The 19,370-nt window shown below is 33.3% G+C and overlaps 9 non-coding genes across 9 annotated transcripts; all 9 read left to right on the top strand.

Moving 5' to 3' along the window:
- Window positions 1–21: 21 nt before the first annotated feature.
- TRNAL-AAG (transfer RNA leucine (anticodon AAG)) lies at window positions 22–103 on the top strand. Its single transcript has one exon. It is a non-coding gene; the product is annotated as a tRNA-Leu (tRNA).
- A 988-nt stretch (window positions 104–1,091) lies between these two features.
- Window positions 1,092–1,173, top strand: TRNAL-AAG (transfer RNA leucine (anticodon AAG)). The gene has a single exon. It is a non-coding gene; the product is annotated as a tRNA-Leu (tRNA).
- A 1,016-nt stretch (window positions 1,174–2,189) lies between these two features.
- Window positions 2,190–2,271, top strand: TRNAL-AAG (transfer RNA leucine (anticodon AAG)). Its single transcript has one exon. It is a non-coding gene; the product is annotated as a tRNA-Leu (tRNA).
- Window positions 2,272–4,323: 2,052 nt separating this feature from the next.
- On the top strand, window positions 4,324–4,405 carry TRNAL-AAG (transfer RNA leucine (anticodon AAG)). The gene has a single exon. It is a non-coding gene; the product is annotated as a tRNA-Leu (tRNA).
- A 988-nt stretch (window positions 4,406–5,393) lies between these two features.
- Window positions 5,394–5,475, top strand: TRNAL-AAG (transfer RNA leucine (anticodon AAG)). The gene has a single exon. It is a non-coding gene; the product is annotated as a tRNA-Leu (tRNA).
- Window positions 5,476–6,458: 983 nt separating this feature from the next.
- TRNAL-AAG (transfer RNA leucine (anticodon AAG)) lies at window positions 6,459–6,540 on the top strand. The gene has a single exon. It is a non-coding gene; the product is annotated as a tRNA-Leu (tRNA).
- A 4,188-nt stretch (window positions 6,541–10,728) lies between these two features.
- Window positions 10,729–10,810, top strand: TRNAL-AAG (transfer RNA leucine (anticodon AAG)). Its single transcript has one exon. It is a non-coding gene; the product is annotated as a tRNA-Leu (tRNA).
- A 1,015-nt stretch (window positions 10,811–11,825) lies between these two features.
- Window positions 11,826–11,907, top strand: TRNAL-AAG (transfer RNA leucine (anticodon AAG)). The gene has a single exon. It is a non-coding gene; the product is annotated as a tRNA-Leu (tRNA).
- A 2,040-nt stretch (window positions 11,908–13,947) lies between these two features.
- Window positions 13,948–14,029, top strand: TRNAL-AAG (transfer RNA leucine (anticodon AAG)). The gene has a single exon. It is a non-coding gene; the product is annotated as a tRNA-Leu (tRNA).
- The last annotated feature ends 5,341 nt before the right edge of the window (window positions 14,030–19,370 follow it).

Raw genomic sequence — 19,370 nt, 5'->3', positions numbered from 1 at the left:
ACAGAGTCAAGTTAGGCATGTGGTAGCATGGCTGAGCGGTCTAAGGTGCTGGATTAAGGCTCCAGTCTCTTCAGAGGTGTGTGTTCAAATCCCACTGCTGCCATAATTCTTTTCAAGAGAAAACGACAGTCATTGATGTCAAATTCGTTTTTCTCCACTAAACAGCAAATCAAATATAAAAAACTCTTTCTTATTAATATTGGCAGCTAATTTTGTACCTTTTTATACTTCTTTAACTTTTTGTATTTTAAACACTTAACATGACACTTTTTTTCAAGTATTGATTTAAAACAATTTTTTTTTCCCCTATAATCTCAACTATATGATCCAGAACAGTGAGCTTTCAGTCAGAAGTGTTCATGTGGTGGCATGGCCAAGAATTCTAAAATGCTGGACTTAGGCTGCAGTCTCTGCTGGGGCATGGGTTCAATTCCCACTGCTGCAATCATGTTTTTTCTAATAAAACATCAGTCAGAGATGGCAAAGTGATTTTCTCCACTAATAAGAAAATCAATAATAATAAAGTCCTTTCTCCTCAATATCTGGTCGATATGATCCAGATGCATGAACTAAAATTCAGCTCTGTCTAAAGTGCTGGATTAAGGTTCCAGTTTCTTTGGAGGCATTGGTTCAAAACCTACTGCCGCCATAATTATTTTTCCTAAGAAATAATAAGTCATTGATGTCAAAGTGTATTTCTCCGCTAAACAGCAAATCAATACTTAAAAAAATCCTTTCTCATTAATAATTTATGTTAATTTATGTACTTTTTTTAACCTTCCAAAACGTTTTGTACATAATTTAAACACTTTTGGTATGACTCTTCTTTTTAAGTATTGATTTAAAAAAAAATGATTTTACTGTAATCTGAGTTATATGACCCAGATCTGTGAGCTAAGAGTGTCTATGTGGTACCATGGCCGAGCGGTCTAAGGCCACTAAGCTGCTAAAATAAAATATTGGTAAATTGAAAAGTTCATCATCTGCCCTAGATTTTAAAACAGTTTATTAAAATTTCAAGAGTCTTCTCAAACTTTAAAAATATTATGTATAATAATAAACTATGATCTACGGAGTCAAGTTAGGCATGTGGTAGCATGGCTGAGCGGTCTAAGGCTCTGGATTAAGGCTCCAGTCTCTTCGGAGACGTGTGTTCAAATCCCACTGCTGCCATAATTCTTTTCAAGAGAAAACGACAGTCATTGATGTCAAATTCGTTTTTCTCCACTAAACAGCAAATCAAATATAAAAAAATTATTTCTTATTAATATTGTCTGCTAATTTTGTACCTTTTTATACTTCCTTAACTTTTTGTATTTTAAACACTTAACATGACACTTTTTTTCAAGTATTGATTTAAAACAAACATTTTTTTGCTATAATCTCAACTATATGATCCAGAACTGTGAGCTTTCAGTAAGAAGTGTCCATGTGGTGGCATGGCCAAGCATTCTAAGGTGCTGGGCTTAGGCTCCAGTCTCTGGTGAGGCATGGGATAGATTCCCACTGCTGCAATTAAGATTTTGCTAATAAAACATCAGTCAGAGATGGCAAAGTGATTTTCTCCACTAATAAGAAAATCAGTAATAATAAAGTCCTTTCTCCTCAATATCTGGTCGATATGGTCCAGATGTATGAGCTAAAATTCAGCACTGTCTAAGGTGCTGGATTAAGGTTCAAGTTTCTTTGGAGGCATTGGTACAAAACCTACTGCCACCATAATTATTTTTCCAAAGAAAAAATAAGTCATTGATGTCAAAGTGTTTTTCTCTGCTAAACAGCAATTCAATAATTAAAAAAATCCTTTTTCATTAATAATTTATGTTAATTAATGTATTTTTTTAATCTTCCAAAACGTTTTGTACATAATTTTAACCTTCCAAAACGTTTTGTACATAATTTAAACACTTTTGGTATGACTCTTCTTTTTAAGTATTGATTTAAAAAAAATGATTTTACTGTAATCTGAGTTATATGACCCAGATCTGTGAGCTAAGAGTGTCTATGTGGTACAATGGCCGAGCGGTCTAAGGCCACTTAGCTGCTAAAATAAAATATTGGTAAATTGAAAAGTTCATCATCTGCCCTAGATTTTAAAACAGTTTATTAAAATTTCAAGAGTCTTCTCAAACTTTAAAAATAATATGTATAATAATAAACTATGATCTACGGAGTCAAGTTAGGCATGTGGTAGCATGGCTGAGCGGTCTAAGGCTCTGGATTAAGGCTCCAGTCTATTCGTAGGCGTGTGTTCAAATCCCACTGCTGCCATAATTCTTTTCAAGAGAAAGCGACAGTCATTGATGTCAAATTCGTTTTTCTCCACTAAACAGCAAATCAAATATAAAAAATTATTTCTTATTAATATTGTCTGCTAATTTTGTACCTTTTTATACTTCCTTAACTTTTTGTATTTTAAACACTTAACATGACATTTTTTTTCAAGTATTGATTTAAAACAAACATTTTTTTGCTATAATCTCAACTATATGATCCAGAACTGTGAGCTTTCAGTCAGAAGTGTCCATGTGGTGGCATGGCCAAGCATTCTAAGGTGCTGGACTTAGGCTCCAGTCTCTGCTGAGGCATGGGATAGATTCCCACTGCTGCAATTAAGATTTTGTTAATAAAACATCAGTCAGAGATGGCAAAGTGATTTTCTCCACTAATAAGAAAATCAATAATAATAAAGTCCTTTCTCCTCAATATCTGGTCGATATGGTCCAGATGTATGAGCTAAAATTCAGCACTGTCTAAGGTGCTGGATTAAGGTTCCAGTTTCTTTGGAGGCATTGGTACAAAACCTACTGCCACCATAATTATTTCTACAAAGAAAAAATAAATCATTGATGTCAAAGTGTTTTTCTCTGCTAAACAGCAAATCAATAATTAAAAAAATCCTTTCTCATTAATAATTTATGTTAATTTATGTACTTTTTTTAACCTTCCAAAACGTTTTGTACATAATTTAAACACTTTTGGTATGACTCTTCTTTTTAAGTATTGATTTAAAAAAAATGATTTTACTGTAATCTGAGTTATATGACCCAGATCTGTGAGCTAAGAGTGTCTATGTGGTACCATGGCCGAGCGGTCTAAGGCCACTAAGCTGCTAAAATAAAATATTGGTAAATTGAAAAGTTCATCATCTGCCCTAGATTTTAAAACAGTTTATTAAAATTTCAAGAGTCTTCTCAAACTTTAAAAATATTATGTATAATAATAAACTATGATCTACGGAGTCAAGTTAGGCATGTGGTAGCATGGCTGAGCGGTCTAAGCCTCTGGATTAAGGCTCCAGTCTCTTCGGAGGCGTGTGTTCAAATCCCACTGCTGCCATAATTCTTTTCAAGAGAAAACGACAGTCATTGATGTCAAATTCGTTTTTCTCCACTAAACAGCAAATCAAATATAAAAAAATTATTTCTTATTAATATTGTCTGCTAATTTTGTACCTTTTTATACTTCCTTAACTTTTTGTATTTTAAACACTTAACATGACACTTTTTTTCAAGTATTGATTTAAAACAAACATTTTTTGCTATAATCTCAACTATATGATCCAGAACAGTAAGCTTTCAGTAAGAAGTGTCCATGTGGTGGCATGGCCAAGCATTCTATGGTGCTGGACTTAGGCTCCAGTCTCTGCTGAGGAATGCGATAGATTCCCACTGCTGCAATTAAGATTTTGCTAATAAAACATCAGTCAGAGATGGCAAAGTGATTTTCTCCACTAATAAGAAAATCAATAATAATAAAGTCCTTTCTCCTCAATATCAGGTCGATATGGTCCAGATGTATGAGCTAAAATTCAGCACTGTCTAAGGTGCTGGATTAAGGTTCTAGTTTCTTTGGAGGCATTGGTGCAAAACCTACTGCCGCCATAATTATTTCTACAAAGAAAAAATAAATTATTGATGTCAAAGTGTTTTTCTCTGCTAAACAGCAAATCAATAATTAAAAAAATCCTTTCTCATTAATAATTTATGTTAATTTATGTACTTTTTTTAATCTTCCAAAACGTTTTGTACATAATTTAAACACTTTTGATATGACACTTCTTTTTAAGTATTGATTTAAAAAAAATGTTTTTACTGTAATCTGAGCTATGACCCAGATCTGTGAGCTAAGAGTGTCCATGTGGTACCATGGCCAAGCGGTCTAAGGCCACTAAGCTGCTAAAATAAAATATTGGTAAATTGAACAGTTCATAATATGCCCTAGATTTTAAAACAGTTTCTTATAATTTCAAGAGTCTTCTCAAACTTTAAAAATGATATGTATAATAATAAACTATGATCTACAGAGTCAAGTTAGGCATGTGGTAGCATGGCTGAGCGGTCTAAGGTGCTGGATTAAGGCTCCAGTCTCTTCAGAGGTGTGTGTTCAAATCCCACTGCTGCCATAATTCTTTTCAAGAGAAAACGACAGTCATTGATGTCAAATTCGTTTTTCTCCACTAAACAGCAAATCAAATATAAAAAACTCTTTCTTATTAATATTGGCAGCTAATTTTGTACCTTTTTATACTTCTTTAACTTTTTGTATTTTAAACACTTAACATGACACTTTTTTTCAAGTATTGATTTAAAACAATTTTTTTTTCCCCTATAATCTCAACTATATGATCCAGAACAGTGAGCTTTCAGTCAGAAGTGTTCATGTGGTGGCATGGCCAAGAATTCTAAAATGCTGGACTTAGGCTGCAGTCTCTGCTGGGGCATGGGTTCAATTCCCACTGCTGCAATCATGTTTTTTCTAATAAAACATCAGTCAGAGATGGCAAAGTGATTTTCTCCACTAATAAGAAAATCAATAATAATAAAGTCCTTTCTCCTCAATATCTGGTCGATATGATCCAGATGCATGAACTAAAATTCAGCTCTGTCTAAAGTGCTGGATTAAGGTTCCAGTTTCTTTGGAGGCATTGGTTCAAAACCTACTGCCGCCATAATTATTTTTCCTAAGAAATAATAAGTCATTGATGTCAAAGTGTATTTCTCCGCTAAACAGCAAATCAATACTTAAAAAAATCCTTTCTCATTAATAATTTATGTTAATTTATGTACTTTTTTTAACCTTCCAAAACGTTTTGTACATAATTTAAACACTTTTGGTATGACTCTTCTTTTTAAGTATTGATTTAAAAAAAAATGATTTTACTGTAATCTGAGTTATATGACCCAGATCTGTGAGCTAAGAGTGTCTATGTGGTACCATGGCCGAGCGGTCTAAGGCCACTAAGCTGCTAAAATAAAATATTGGTAAATTGAAAAGTTCATCATCTGCCCTAGATTTTAAAACAGTTTATTAAAATTTCAAGAGTCTTCTCAAACTTTAAAAATATTATGTATAATAATAAACTATGATCTACGGAGTCAAGTTAGGCATGTGGTAGCATGGCTGAGCGGTCTAAGGCTCTGGATTAAGGCTCCAGTCTCTTCAGAGGTGTGTGTTCAAATCCCACTGCTGCCATAATTCTTTTCAAGAGAAAACGACAGTCATTGATGTCAAATTCGTTTTTCTCCACTAAACAGCAAATCAAATATAAAAAAATTATTTCTTATTAATATTGTCTGCTAATTTTGTACCTTTTTATACTTCCTTAACTTTTTGTATTTTAAACACTTAACATGACACTTTTTTTTCAAGTATTGATTTAAAACAAACATTTTTTTGCTATAATCTCAACTATATGATCCAGAACTGTGAGCTTTCAGTCAGAAGTGTCCATGTGGTGGCATGGCCAAGCATTCTAAGGTGCTGGACTTAGGCTCCAGTCTCTGCTGAGGCATGGGATAGATTCCCACTGCTGCAATTAAGATTTTGCTAATAAAACATCAGTCAGAGATGGCAAAGTGATTTTCTCCACTAATAAGAAAATCAATAATAATAAAGTCCTTTCTCCTCAATATCTGGTCGATATGGTCCAGATGTATGAGCTAAAATTCAGCACTGTCTAAGGTGCTGGATTAAGGTTCCAGTTTCTTTGGAGGCATTGGTACAAAACCTACTGCCGCCATAATTATTTCTACAAAGAAAAAATAAGTCATTGATGTCAGTGTTTTTCTCTGCTAAACAGCAAATCAATAATTAAAAAAATCCTTTCTCATTAATAATTTATGTTAATTTATGTACTTTTTTTAATCTTCCAAAACGTTTTGTACATAATTTAAACACTTTTGATATGACACTTCTTTTTAAGTATTGATTTTAAAAAAATGTTTTTACTGTAATCTGAGCTATGACCCAGATCTGTGAGCTAAGAGTATCCATGTGGTACCATGGCAGAGCGGTCTAAGGCCACTAAGCTGCTAAAATAAAATATTGGTAAATTGAACAGTTCATAATATGCCCTAGATTTTAAAACAGTTTCTTATAATTTCAAGAGTCTTCTCAAACTTTAAAAATGATATGTATAATAATAAACTATGATCTACGGAGTCAATTAGGCATGTGGTAGCATGGCTGAGCGGTCTAAGGTGCTGGATTAAGGCTCCAGTCTCTTCAGAGGTGTGTGTTCAAATCCCACTGCTGCCATAATTCTTTTCAAGAGAAACCGACAGTCATTGATGTCAAATTCGTTTTTCTCCACTAAACAGCAAATCAAATATAAAAAACTTTCTTATTAATATTGGCAGCTAATTTTGTACCTTTTTATACTTCTTTAACTTTTTGTATTTTAAACACTTAACATGACACTTTTTTTCAAGTATTGATTTAAAACAATTTTTTTTCCCTATAATCTCAACTATATGATCCAGAACAGTGAGCTTTCAGTCAGAAGTGTTCATGTGGTGGCATGGCCAAGAATTCTAAAATGCTGGACTTAGGCTGCAGTCTCTGCTGGGGCATGGGTTCAATTCCCACTGCTGCAATCATGTTTTTTCTAATAAAACATCAGTCAGAGATGGCAAAGTGATTTTCTCCACTAATAAGAAAATCAATAATAATAAAGTCCTTTCTCCTCAATATCTGGTCGATATGATCCAGATGCATGAACTAAAATTCAGCTCTGTCTAAAGTGCTGGATTAAGGTTCCAGTTTCTTTGGAGGCATTGGTTCAAAACCTACTGCCGCCATAATTATTTTTCCTAAGAAATAATAAGTCATTGATGTCAAAGTGTATTTCTCCGCTAAACAGCAAATCAATACTTAAAAAAATCCTTTCTCATTAATAATTTATGTTAATTTATGTACTTTTTTTAACCTTCCAAAACGTTTTGTACATAATTTAAACACTTTTGGTATGACTCTTCTTTTTAAGTATTGATTTAAAAAAAATTATTTTACTGTAATCTGAGTTATATGACCCAGATCTGTGAGCTAAGAATGTCCATGTGGTACCATGGCCGAGCGGTCTAAGGCCACTAAGCTGCTAAAATAAAATATTTGTAAGTTGAAAAGTTCATCATCTGCCCTAGATTTTAAAACAGTTTATTAAAATTTCAAGAGTCTTCTCAAACTTTAAAAATAATATGTATAATAATAAACTATGATCTACGGAGTCAAGTTAGGCATGTGGTAGCATGGCTGAGCCGTCTAAGGCTCTGTATTAAGGATCCAGTCTCTTCAGAGGCGTGTGTTCAAATCCCACTGCTGCCATAATTCTTTTCAAGAGAAAACGACAGTCATTGATGTCAAATTCGTTTTTCTCCACTAAACAGCAAATCAAATATAAAAAATTATTTCTTATTAATATTGTCTGCTAATTTTGTACCTTTTATACTTCCTTAACTTTTTGTATTTTAAACACTTAACATGACACTTTTTTTCAAGTATTGATTTAAAACAAAAAATGTTTTGCTATAATCTCAACCATATGATCCAGAACTGTGAGCTTTCAGTAAGAAGTGTCCATGTGGTGGCATGGCCAAGCATTCTAAGGTGCTGGACTTAGGCTCCATTCTCTGCTGAGGCATGGGATTGATTCCCACTGCTGCAATTATGATTTTGCTAATAAAACATCAGTCAGAGATGGCAAAGTGATTTTCTCCACTAATAAGAAACTCAATAATAATAAAGTCCTTTCTCCTCAATATCTGGTCGATAAGGTCCAGATGCATGAGCTAAAATTCAGCACTGTCTAAGGTGCTGGATTAAGGTTCCAGTTTCTTTGGAGGCATTGGTATAAAACCTACTGCCGCCATAATTATTTTTCCTAAGAAAAAATAAGTCATTGATGTCAAAGTGTTTTTCTCTGCTAAACAGCAAATCAATAATTAAAAAAATCTTTTCTCATTAATAATTTATGTTAATTTATGTACTTTTTTTAACCTTCCAAAACGTTTTGTACATAATTTAAACACTTTTGGTATGACTCTTCTTTTTAAGTATTGATTTAAAAAAAATGTTTTTACTGTAATCTGAGCTATATGACCCAGATCTGTGAGCTAAGAGTGTCCAAGTGGTACCATGGCCGAGCGGTCTAAGGCCACTAAGCTGCTAAAATAAAATATTGGTAAGTTGAAAAGTTCATCATCTGCCCTAGATTTTAAAACAGTTTATTATAATTTCAAGAGTCTTCTCAAACTTTAAAAATAATATGTATAATAATAAACTATGATCTACGGAGTCGAATTAGACATGTGGTAGCATGGCCGAGCGGTCTAGGGCGCTGGATTAAGGCTCTAGTCTCTTTGTAGGCGTGGGTTCAAATCCCACTGCTGACATAATTCTTTTCAAGAGAAAACGACAGTCATTGATGTCAAAGATGTTTTTCTCCACTAAACAGTAAATCAATAATACAAAATTATTTCTTATTAATATTGTCTGCTAATTTTGTACCGTTTTATACTTCCTTAACTTTTTGTATTTTAAACACTTAACATGACACTTTTTTTCAAGTATTGATTTAAAACAAAAAATGTTTTCCTATAATATCAACTATATGATCCAGAACAGTGAGCTTCCAGTCAGAAGTGTCCATGTGGTGGCATGGCCAAGCATTCTAAGGTGCTGGACTTAGGCTCCAGTCTCTGCTGAGGCATGGGATCTATTCCCACTGCTGCAATCATGGTTTTGCTAATAAAACATGAGTCAGAGATGGCAAAGTGATTTTCTCCACTAATAAGAAAATCAATAATAATAAAGTCCTTTCTCCTCAATATCTGGTCGATATGATCCAGATGCATGAACTAAAATTCAGCACTGTCTAAGGTGCTGGATTAAGGTTCCAGTTTCTTTGGAGGCATTGGTACAAAACCTAGTGCCGCCATAATTATTTTTCCAAAGAAAAAATAAGTCATTGATGTCAAAGTGTTTTTCTCTGCTAAACAGCAAATCAATAATTAAAAAAATCCTTTCTCATTAATATTTTATGTCAATTTATGTACTTTTTTTTAACCTTCCAAAATGTTTTGTACATAATTTAAACTCTTTTGATATGACACTTCTTTTTAAGTATTGATTTAAAAAAAATGTTTTTACTGTAAACTGAGCTATATGACCCAGATCTGTGAGCTAAGAGTGTCCATGTGGTACCATGGCCGAGCGGTCTAAGGCCACTAAGCTGCTAAAATAAAATATTGGTAAATTGAACAGTTCATAATCTGCCCTAGATTTTAAAACAGTTTCTTATAATTTCAATAGTCTTCTCAAACTTTAAAAATTATATGTATAATAATAAACTATGATCTACGGAGTCAAGTTAGGCATGTGGTAGCATGGCTGAGCGGTCTAAGTCTCCGTATTAAGGCTCCAGTCTCTTCGGAGGCGTGTGTTCACATCCCACTGCTGCCATAATTCTTTTCAAGAGAAAACGACAGTCATTGATGTCAAATTCGTTTTTCTCCACTAAACAGCATATCAAATCTAAAAAATTCTTTCTTATTAATATTGTCTGCTAATTTTGTACCTTTTTATACTTCCTTAACTTTTTGTATTTTAAACACTTAACATGACACTTTTTTTCAAGTATTGATTTAAAACAAACATTTTTTTGCTATAATCTCAACTATATGATCCAGAACTGTGAGCTTTCAGTAAGAAGTGTCCATGTGGTGGCATGACCAAGCATTCTATGGTGCTGGACTTAGGCTCCAGTCTCTGCTGAGGCATGGGATCAATTCCCACTGCTGCAATCATGATTTTGCTAATAAAACATCAGTCAGAGATGGCAAAGTGATTTTCTCCACTAATAAGAAAATCAATAATAATAAAGTCCTTTCTCCTCAATATCTGGTTGATATGATCCAGATGCATGAACTAAAATTCAGCTCTGTCTAAAGTGCTGGATTAAGGTTCCAGTTTCTTTGGAGGCATTGGTTCAAAACCTACTGCCGCCATAATTATTTTTCCTAAGAAATAATAAGTCATTAATGTCAAAGTGTTTTTCTCTGCTAAACAGCAAATCAATAATTAAAAAAATCCTTTCTCATTAATAATTTATGTTAATTTATGTACTTTTTTTAACCTTCCAAAACGTTTTGTACATAATTTAAACACTTTTGGTATGACTCTTCTTTTTAAGTATTGATTTAAAAAAAAATGATTTTACTGTAATCTGAGTTATATGACCCAGATCTGTGAGCTAAGAGTGTCTATGTGGTACCATGGCCGAGCTGTCTAAGGCCACTAAGCTGCTAAAATAAAATATTGGTAAATTGAAAAGTTCATCATCTGCCCTAGATTTTAAAACAGTTTATTAAAATTTCAAGAGTCTTCTCAAACTTTAAAAATATTATGTATAATAATAAACTATGATCTACGGAGTCAAGTTAGGCATGTGGTAGCATGGCTGAGCGGTCTAAGGCTCTGGATTAAGGCTCCAGTCTCTTCGGAGACGTGTGTTCAAATCCCACTGCTGCCATAATTCTTTTCAAGAGAAAACGACAGTCATTGATGTCAAATTCGTTTTTCTCCACTAAACAGCAAATCAAATATAAAAAAATTATTTCTTATTAATATTGTCTGCTAATTTTGTACCTTTTTATACTTCCTTAACTTTTTGTATTTTAAACACTTAACATGACACTTTTTTTCAAGTATTGATTTAAAACAAACATTTTTTGCTATAATCTCAACTATATGATCCAGAACTGTGAGCTTTCAGTAAGAAGTGTCCATGTGGTGGCATGGCCAAGCATTCTAAGGTGCTGGGCTTAGGCTCCAGTCTCTGGTGAGGCATGGGATAGATTCCCACTGCTGCAATTAAGATTTTGCTAATAAAACATCAGTCAGAGATGGCAAAGTGATTTTCTCCACTAATAAGAAAATCAGTAATAATAAAGTCCTTTCTCCTCAATATCTGGTCGATATGGTCCAGATGTATGAGCTAAAATTCAGCACTGTCTAAGGTGCTGGATTAAGGTTCAAGTTTCTTTGGAGGCATTGGTACAAAACCTACTGCCACCATAATTATTTTTCCAAAGAAAAAATAAGTCATTGATGTCAAAGTGTTTTTCTCTGCTAAACAGCAATTCAATAATTAAAAAAATCCTTTTTCATTAATAATTTATGTTAATTAATGTATTTTTTTAATCTTCCAAAACGTTTTGTACATAATTTTAACCTTCCAAAACGTTTTGTACATAATTTAAACACTTTTGGTATGACTCTTCTTTTTAAGTATTGATTTAAAAAAAATGATTTTACTGTAATCTGAGTTATATGACCCAGATCTGTGAGCTAAGAGTGTCTATGTGGTACAATGGCCGAGCGGTCTAAGGCCACTTAGCTGCTAAAATAAAATATTGGTAAATTGAAAAGTTCATCATCTGCCCTAGATTTTAAAACAGTTTATTAAAATTTCAAGAGTCTTCTCAAACTTTAAAAATAATATGTATAATAATAAACTATGATCTACGGAGTCAAGTTAGGCATGTGGTAGCATGGCTGAGCGGTCTAAGGCTCTGGATTAAGGCTCCAGTCTATTCGTAGGCGTGTGTTCAAATCCCACTGCTGCCATAATTCTTTTCAAGAGAAAGCGACAGTCATTGATGTCAAATTCGTTTTTCTCCACTAAACAGCAAATCAAATATAAAAAATTATTTCTTATTAATATTGTCTGCTAATTTTGTACCTTTTTATACTTCCTTAACTTTTTGTATTTTAAACACTTAACATGACATTTTTTTTCAAGTATTGATTTAAAACAAACATTTTTTTGCTATAATCTCAACTATATGATCCAGAACTGTGAGCTTTCAGTCAGAAGTGTCCATGTGGTGGCATGGCCAAGCATTCTAAGGTGCTGGACTTAGGCTCCAGTCTCTGCTGAGGCATGGGATAGATTCCCACTGCTGCAATTAAGATTTTGTTAATAAAACATCAGTCAGAGATGGCAAAGTGATTTTCTCCACTAATAAGAAAATCAATAATAATAAAGTCCTTTCTCCTCAATATCTGGTCGATATGGTCCAGATGTATGAGCTAAAATTCAGCACTGTCTAAAGTGCTGGATTAAGGTTCCAGTTTTTTTGGAGGCATTGGTACAAAACCTACTGCCACCATAATTATTTCTACAAAGAAAAAATAAGTCATTGATGTCAAAGTGTTTTTCTCTGCTAAACAGCAAATCAATAATTAAAAAAATCCTTTCTCATTAATAATTTATGTTAATTTATGTACTTTTTTTAACCTTCCAAAACGTTTTGTACATAATTTAAACACTTTTGGTATGACTCTTCTTTTTAAGTATTGATTTAAAAAAAATGATTTTACTGTAATCTGAGTTATATGACCCAGATCTGTGAGCTAAGAGTGTCTATGTGGTACCATGGCCGAGCGGTCTAAGGCCACTAAGCTGCTAAAATAAAATATTGGTAAATTGAAAAGTTCATCATCTGCCCTAGATTTTAAAACAGTTTATTAAAATTTCAAGAGTCTTCTCAAACTTTAAAAATATTATGTATAATAATAAACTATGATCTACGGAGTCAAGTTAGGCATGTGGTAGCATGGCTGAGCGGTTTAAGGCTCCAGTCTCTTCGGAGGCGTGTGTTCAAATCCCACTGCTGCCATAATTCTTTTCAAGAGAAAACGACAGTCATTGATGTCAAATTCGTTTTTCTCCACTAAACAGCAAATCAAATATAAAAAAAATTATTTCTTATTAATATTGTCTGCTAATTTTGTACCTTTTTATACTTCCTTAACTTTTTGTATTTTAAACACTTAACATGACACTTTTTTTCAAGTATTGATTTAAAACAAACATTTTTTGCTATAATCTCAACTATATGATCCAGAACAGTAAGCTTTCAGTAAGAAGTGTCCATGTGGTGGCATGGCCAAGCATTCTATGGTGCTGGACTTAGGCTCCAGTCTCTGCTGAGGAATGCGATAGATTCCCACTGCTGCAATTAAGATTTTGCTAATAAAACATCAGTCAGAGATGGCAAAGTGATTTTCTCCACTAATAAGAAAATCAATAATAATAAAGTCCTTTCTCCTCAATATCAGGTCGATATGGTCCAGATGTATGAGCTAAAATTCAGCACTGTCTAAGGTGCTGGATTAAGGTTCTAGTTTCTTTGGAGGCATTGGTGCAAAACCTACTGCCGCCATAATTATTTCTACAAAGAAAAAATAAATTATTGATGTCAAAGTGTTTTTCTCTGCTAAACAGCAAATCAATAATTAAAAAAATCCTTTCTCATTAATAATTTATGTTAATTTATGTACTTTTTTTAATCTTCCAAAACGTTTTGTACATAATTTAAACACTTTTGATATGACACTTCTTTTTAAGTATTGATTTAAAAAAAATGTTTTTACTGTAATCTGAGCTATGACCCAGATCTGTGAGCTAAGAGTGTCCATGTGGTACCATGGCCAAGCGGTCTAAGGCCACTAAGCTGCTAAAATAAAATATTGGTAAATTGAACAGTTCATAATATGCCCTAGATTTTAAAACAGTTTCTTATAATTTCAAGAGTCTTCTCAAACTTTAAAAATGATATGTATAATAATAAACTATGATCTACAGAGTCAAGTTAGGCATGTGGTAGCATGGCTGAGCGGTCTAAGGTGCTGGATTAAGGCTCCAGTCTCTTCAGAGGTGTGTGTTCAAATCCCACTGCTGCCATAATTCTTTTCAAGAGAAAACGACAGTCATTGATGTCAAATTCGTTTTTCTCCACTAAACAGCAAATCAAATATAAAAAACTCTTTCTTATTAATATTGGCTGCTAATTTTGTACCTTTTTATACTTCCTTAACTTTTTGTATTTTAAACACTTAACATGACACTTTTTTTCAAGTATTGATTTAAAACAAAATTTTTTTTCCCTATAATCTCAACTATATGATCCAGAACAGTGAGCTTTCAGTCAGAAGTGTCCATGTGGTGGCATGGCCAAGAATTCTAAAGTGCTGGATTTAGGTTGCAGTCTCTGCTGAGGCATGGGATCAATTCCCACTGCTGCAATCATGATTTTTCTAATAAAACATCAGTCAGAGATGGCAAAGTGATTTTCTCCACTAATAAGAAAATCAATAATAATAAAGTCCTTTCTCCTCAATATCTGGTCGATATGATCCAGATGCATGAACTAAAATTCAGCTCTGTCTAAAGTGCTGGATTAAGGTTCCAGTTTCTTTGGAGGCATTGGTTCAAAACCTACTGCCGCCATAATTATTTTTCCTAAGAAATAATAAGTCATTGATGTCAAAGTGTATTTCTCCGCTAAACAGCAAATCAATACTTAAAAAAATCCTTTCTCATTAATAATTTATGTTAATTTATGTACTTTTTTTAACCTTCCAAAACGTTTTGTACATAATTTAAACACTTTTGGTATGACTCTTCTTTTTAAGTATTGATTTAAAAAAAATTATTTTACTGTAATCTGAGTTATATGACCAAGATCTGTGAGCTAAGAGTGTCCATGTGGTACCATGGCCGAGCGGTCTAAGGCCACTAAGCTGCTAAAATAAAATATTTGTAAGTTGAAAAGTTCATCATCTGCCCTAGATTTTAAAACAGTTTATTAAAATTTCAAGAGTCTTCTCAAACTTTAAAAATAATATGTATAATAATAAACTATGATCTACGGAGTCAAGTTAGGCATGTGGTAGCATGGCTGAGCGGTCTAAGGCTCTGTATTAAGGATCCAGTCTCTTCGGAGGCGTGTGTTCAAATCCCACTGCTGCCATAATTCTTTTCAAGAGAAAACGACAGTCATTGATGTCAAATTCGTTTTTCTCCACTAAACAGCAAATCAAATATAAAAAATTATTTCTTATTAATATTGTCTGCTAATTTTGTACCTTTTTATACTTCCTTAACTTTTTGTATTTTAAACACTTAACATGACACTTTTTTTCAAGTATTGATTTAAAACAAATTTTTTTTTGCTATAATCTCAACTATATGATCCAGAACTGTGAGCTTTCAGTAAGAAGTGTCCATGTGGTGGCATGGCCAAGCATTCTAAGGTGCTTGGCTTAGGCTCCAGTCTCTGCTGAGGCATGGGATTGATTCCCACTGCTGCAATTATGATTTTGCTAATAAAACATCAGTCAGAGATGGCAAAGTGATTTTCTCCACTAATAAGAAAATCAATTATAATAAAGTCCTTTCTCCTCAATATCTGGTCGATAAGGTCCAGATGCATGAGCTAAAATTCAGCACTGTCTAAGGTGCTGGATTAAGGTTCCAGTTTCTTTGGAGGTATTGGTATAAAACCTACTGCCGCCATAATTATTTTTCCTAAGAAAAAATAAGTTATTGATGTCAAAGTGTTTTTCTCTGCTAAACAGCAAATCAATAATTAAAAAAATCTTTTCTCATTAATAATTTATGTTAATTTATGTACTTTTTTTAACCTTCCAAAACGTTTTGTACATAATTTAAACACTTTTGGTATGACTCTTCTTTTTAAGTATTGATTTAAAAAAAATGTTTTTACTGTAATCTGAGTTATATGACCCAGATCTGTGAGCTAAGAGTGTCCAAGTGGTACCATGGCCGAGCGGTCTAAGGCCACTAAGCTGCTAAAATAAAATATTGGTAAGTTGAAAAATTCATCATCTGCCCTAGATTTTAAAACAGTTTATTATAATTTCAAGAGTCTTCTCAAACTTTAAAAATAATATGTATAATAATAAACTATGATCTACGGAGTCAAATTAGACATGTGGTAGCATGGCCGAGCGGTCTAGGGAGCTGGATTAAGGCTCTAGTCTCTTTGGAGGCGTGGGTTCAAATCCCACTGCTGACATAATTATTTTCAAGAGAAAACGACAGTCATTGATGTCAAAGATGTTTTTCTCCACTAAACAGTAAATCAATAATACAAAATTATTTCTTATTAATATTGTCTGCTAATTTTGTACCGTTTTATACTTCCTTAACTTTTTGTATTTTAAACACTTAACATGACACTTTTTTTCAAGTATTGATTTAAAACAAAAAATGTTTTCCTATAATATCAACTATATGATCCAGAACAGTGAGCTTCCAGTCAGAAGTGTCCATGTGGTGGCATGGCCAAGCATTCTAAGGTGCTGGACTTAGGCTCCAGTCTCTGCTGAGGCATGGGATCGATTCCCACTGCTGCAATCATGGTTTTGCTAATAAAACATGAGTCAGAGATGGCAAAGTGATTTTCTCCACTAATAAGAAGATCAATAATAATAAAGTCCTTTCTCCTCAATATCTGGTCGATATGATCCAGATGCATGAACTAAAATTCAGCACTGTCTAAGGTGCTGGATTAAGGTTCCAGTTTCTTTGGAGGCATTGGTACAAAATCTACTGCCGCCATAATTATTTTTCCAAAGAAAAAATAAGTCATTGATGTCAAAGTGTTTTTCTCTGCTAAACAGCAAATCAATAATTAAAAAAATCCTTTCTCATTAATATTTTATGTCAATTTATGTACTTTTTTTTAACCTTCCAAAATGTTTTGTACATAATTTAAACTCTTTTGATATGACACTTCTTTTTAAGTATTGATTTAAAAAATTTTTTTTTACTGTAAACTGAGCTATATGACCCAGATCTGTGAGCTAAGAGTGTCCATGTGGTACCATGGCCGAGCGGTCTAAGGCCACTAAGCTGCTAAAATAAAATATTGGTAAATTGAACAGTTCATAATCTGCCCTAGATTTTAAAACAGTTTCTTATAATTTCAATAGTCTTCTCAAACTTTAAAAATTATATGTATAATAATAAACTATGATCTACGGAGTCAAGTTAGGCATGTGGTAGCATGGCTGAGCGGTCTAAGGCTCTGTATTAAGGCTCCAGTCTCTTCGGAGGCGTGTGTTCACATCCCACTGCTGCCATAAATCTTTTCAAGAGAAAACGACAGTCATTGATGTCAAATTCGTTTTTCTCCACTAAACAGCAAATCAAATCTAAAAAATTCTTTCTTATTAATATTGTCTGCTAATTTTGTACCTTTTTATACTTCCTTAACTTTTTGTATTTTAAACACTTAACATGACACTTTTTTTCAGGTATTGATTTAAAACAAATTTTTTTTTTCCTATAATCTCAACTATATGATCCAGAACTGTGAGCTTTCAGTCAGAAGTGTCCATGTGGTGGCATGGCCAAGCATTCTAAGGTGCTGGACTTAGGCTCCAGTCTCTGCTGAGGAATGGGATAGATTCCCACTGCTGCAATTATGATTTTGCTAATAAAACATCAGTCAGAGATGGCAAAGTGATTTTCTCCACTAATAAGAAAATCAATAATAATAAAGTCCTTTCTCCTCAATATCTGGTCGATATGGTCCAGATGCATGAGATAAAATTCAGCACTGTCCAAAGTGCTGGATTAAGGTTCCAGTTTCTTTGGAGGCATTTGTACAAAACCTACTGCCGCCATAATTATTTTTCCTAAGAAAAAAATAAGTCATTGATGTCAAAGTGTTTTTCTCTGCTAAACAGCAAATCAATAATTAAAAAAATCCTTTCTCATTTATAATTTATGTTAATTTATGTACTTTTTTTAACCTTCCAAAACGTTTTGTACATAATTTAAACACTTTTGGTATGACTCTTCTTTTTAAGTATTGATTTAAAAAAAATGTTTTTACTGTAATCTGAGCTATATGACCCAGATCTGTGAGCTAAGAGTGTCCAAGTGGTACCATGGCCGAGCGGTCTAAGGCCACTAAGCTGCTAAAATAAAATATTAGTAAGTTGAAAAGTTCATCATCTGCCCTAGATTTTAAAACAGTTTATTATAATTTCAAGAGTCTTTTCAAACTTTAAAAATAATATGTATAATAATAAACTATGATCTACGGAGTCAAATTAGACATGTGGTAGCATGGCCGAGCGGTCTAGGGCGCTGGTTTAAGGCTCTATTCTCTTTAGAGGCGTGGGTTCAAATCCCACTGCTGCCATAATTATTTTCAAGAGAAAACGACAGTCATTGATGTCAAATTCATTTTTGACCACTAAACAGCAAATCAAATATAAAAAAACTCTTTCTTATTAATATTGGCTGCTAATTTTGTACCTTTTTATACTTCCTTAACTTTTTGTATTTTAAACACTTAACATGACACTTTTTTTCAAGTATTGATTTAATCAAATTTATTTTTTCCTATAATCTCAACTATATGATCCAGAACTGTGAGCTCTCAGTCAGAAGTGTCCATGTGGTGGCATGGACAAGCATTCTAAGGTGCTGGACTTAGGCTCCAGTCTCTGCTGAGGCATGGGATAGATTCCCACTGCTGCAATTATGATTTTGCTAATAAAACATCAGTCAGAGATGGCAAAGTGATTTTCTCCACTAATAAGAAAATCAATAATAATAAAGTCCTTTCTCCTCAATATCTGGTCGATATGGTCCAGATGCATGAGCTAAAATTCAGCACTGTCTAAGGTGCTGGATTAAGGTTCCAGTTTCTTTGGAGGCATTGGTACAAAACCTACTGCCGCCATAATTATTTTTCCTAAGAAAAAATAAGTCATTGATGTCAAAGTATTTTTCTCTGCTAAACAGCAAATCAATAATTAAAAAAATCCTTTCTCATTAATAATTTATGTTCATTTATGTACTTTTTTTAACCTTCCAAAAAGTTTTGTACATAATTTAAACACTTTTGGTATGACTCTTCTTTTTAAGTATTGATTTTAAAAAAATGTGTTTACTGTAATCTGAGCTATATGACCCAGATCTGTGAGCTAAGAGTGTCCATATGGTACCATGGTCGAGCGGTCTAAGGCCACTAAGCTGCTAAAATAAAATATTGGTAAGTTGAACAGTTCATCATCTACCCTAGATTTTAAAACAGTTTCTTATAATTTCAAGAGTCTTCTCAAACTTTAAAAATGATATGTATAATAATAAACTATGATCTACGGAAGGAAGTTAGGCATGTGGTAGCGTGGCTGAGCGGTCTAAGGAGCTAGATTAAGGCTCCAGTTTCTTCGGAGGCGTGTGTTCAAATCCCACTGCT

Source organism: Pseudophryne corroboree, chromosome 3 (genome assembly GCF_028390025.1).
Source record: "Pseudophryne corroboree isolate aPseCor3 chromosome 3, aPseCor3.hap2, whole genome shotgun sequence".
NCBI classification, from domain to species: Eukaryota; Metazoa; Chordata; class Amphibia; order Anura; family Myobatrachidae; genus Pseudophryne; species Pseudophryne corroboree.
This window is presented reverse-complemented; position numbering and strand designations above follow the sequence as displayed.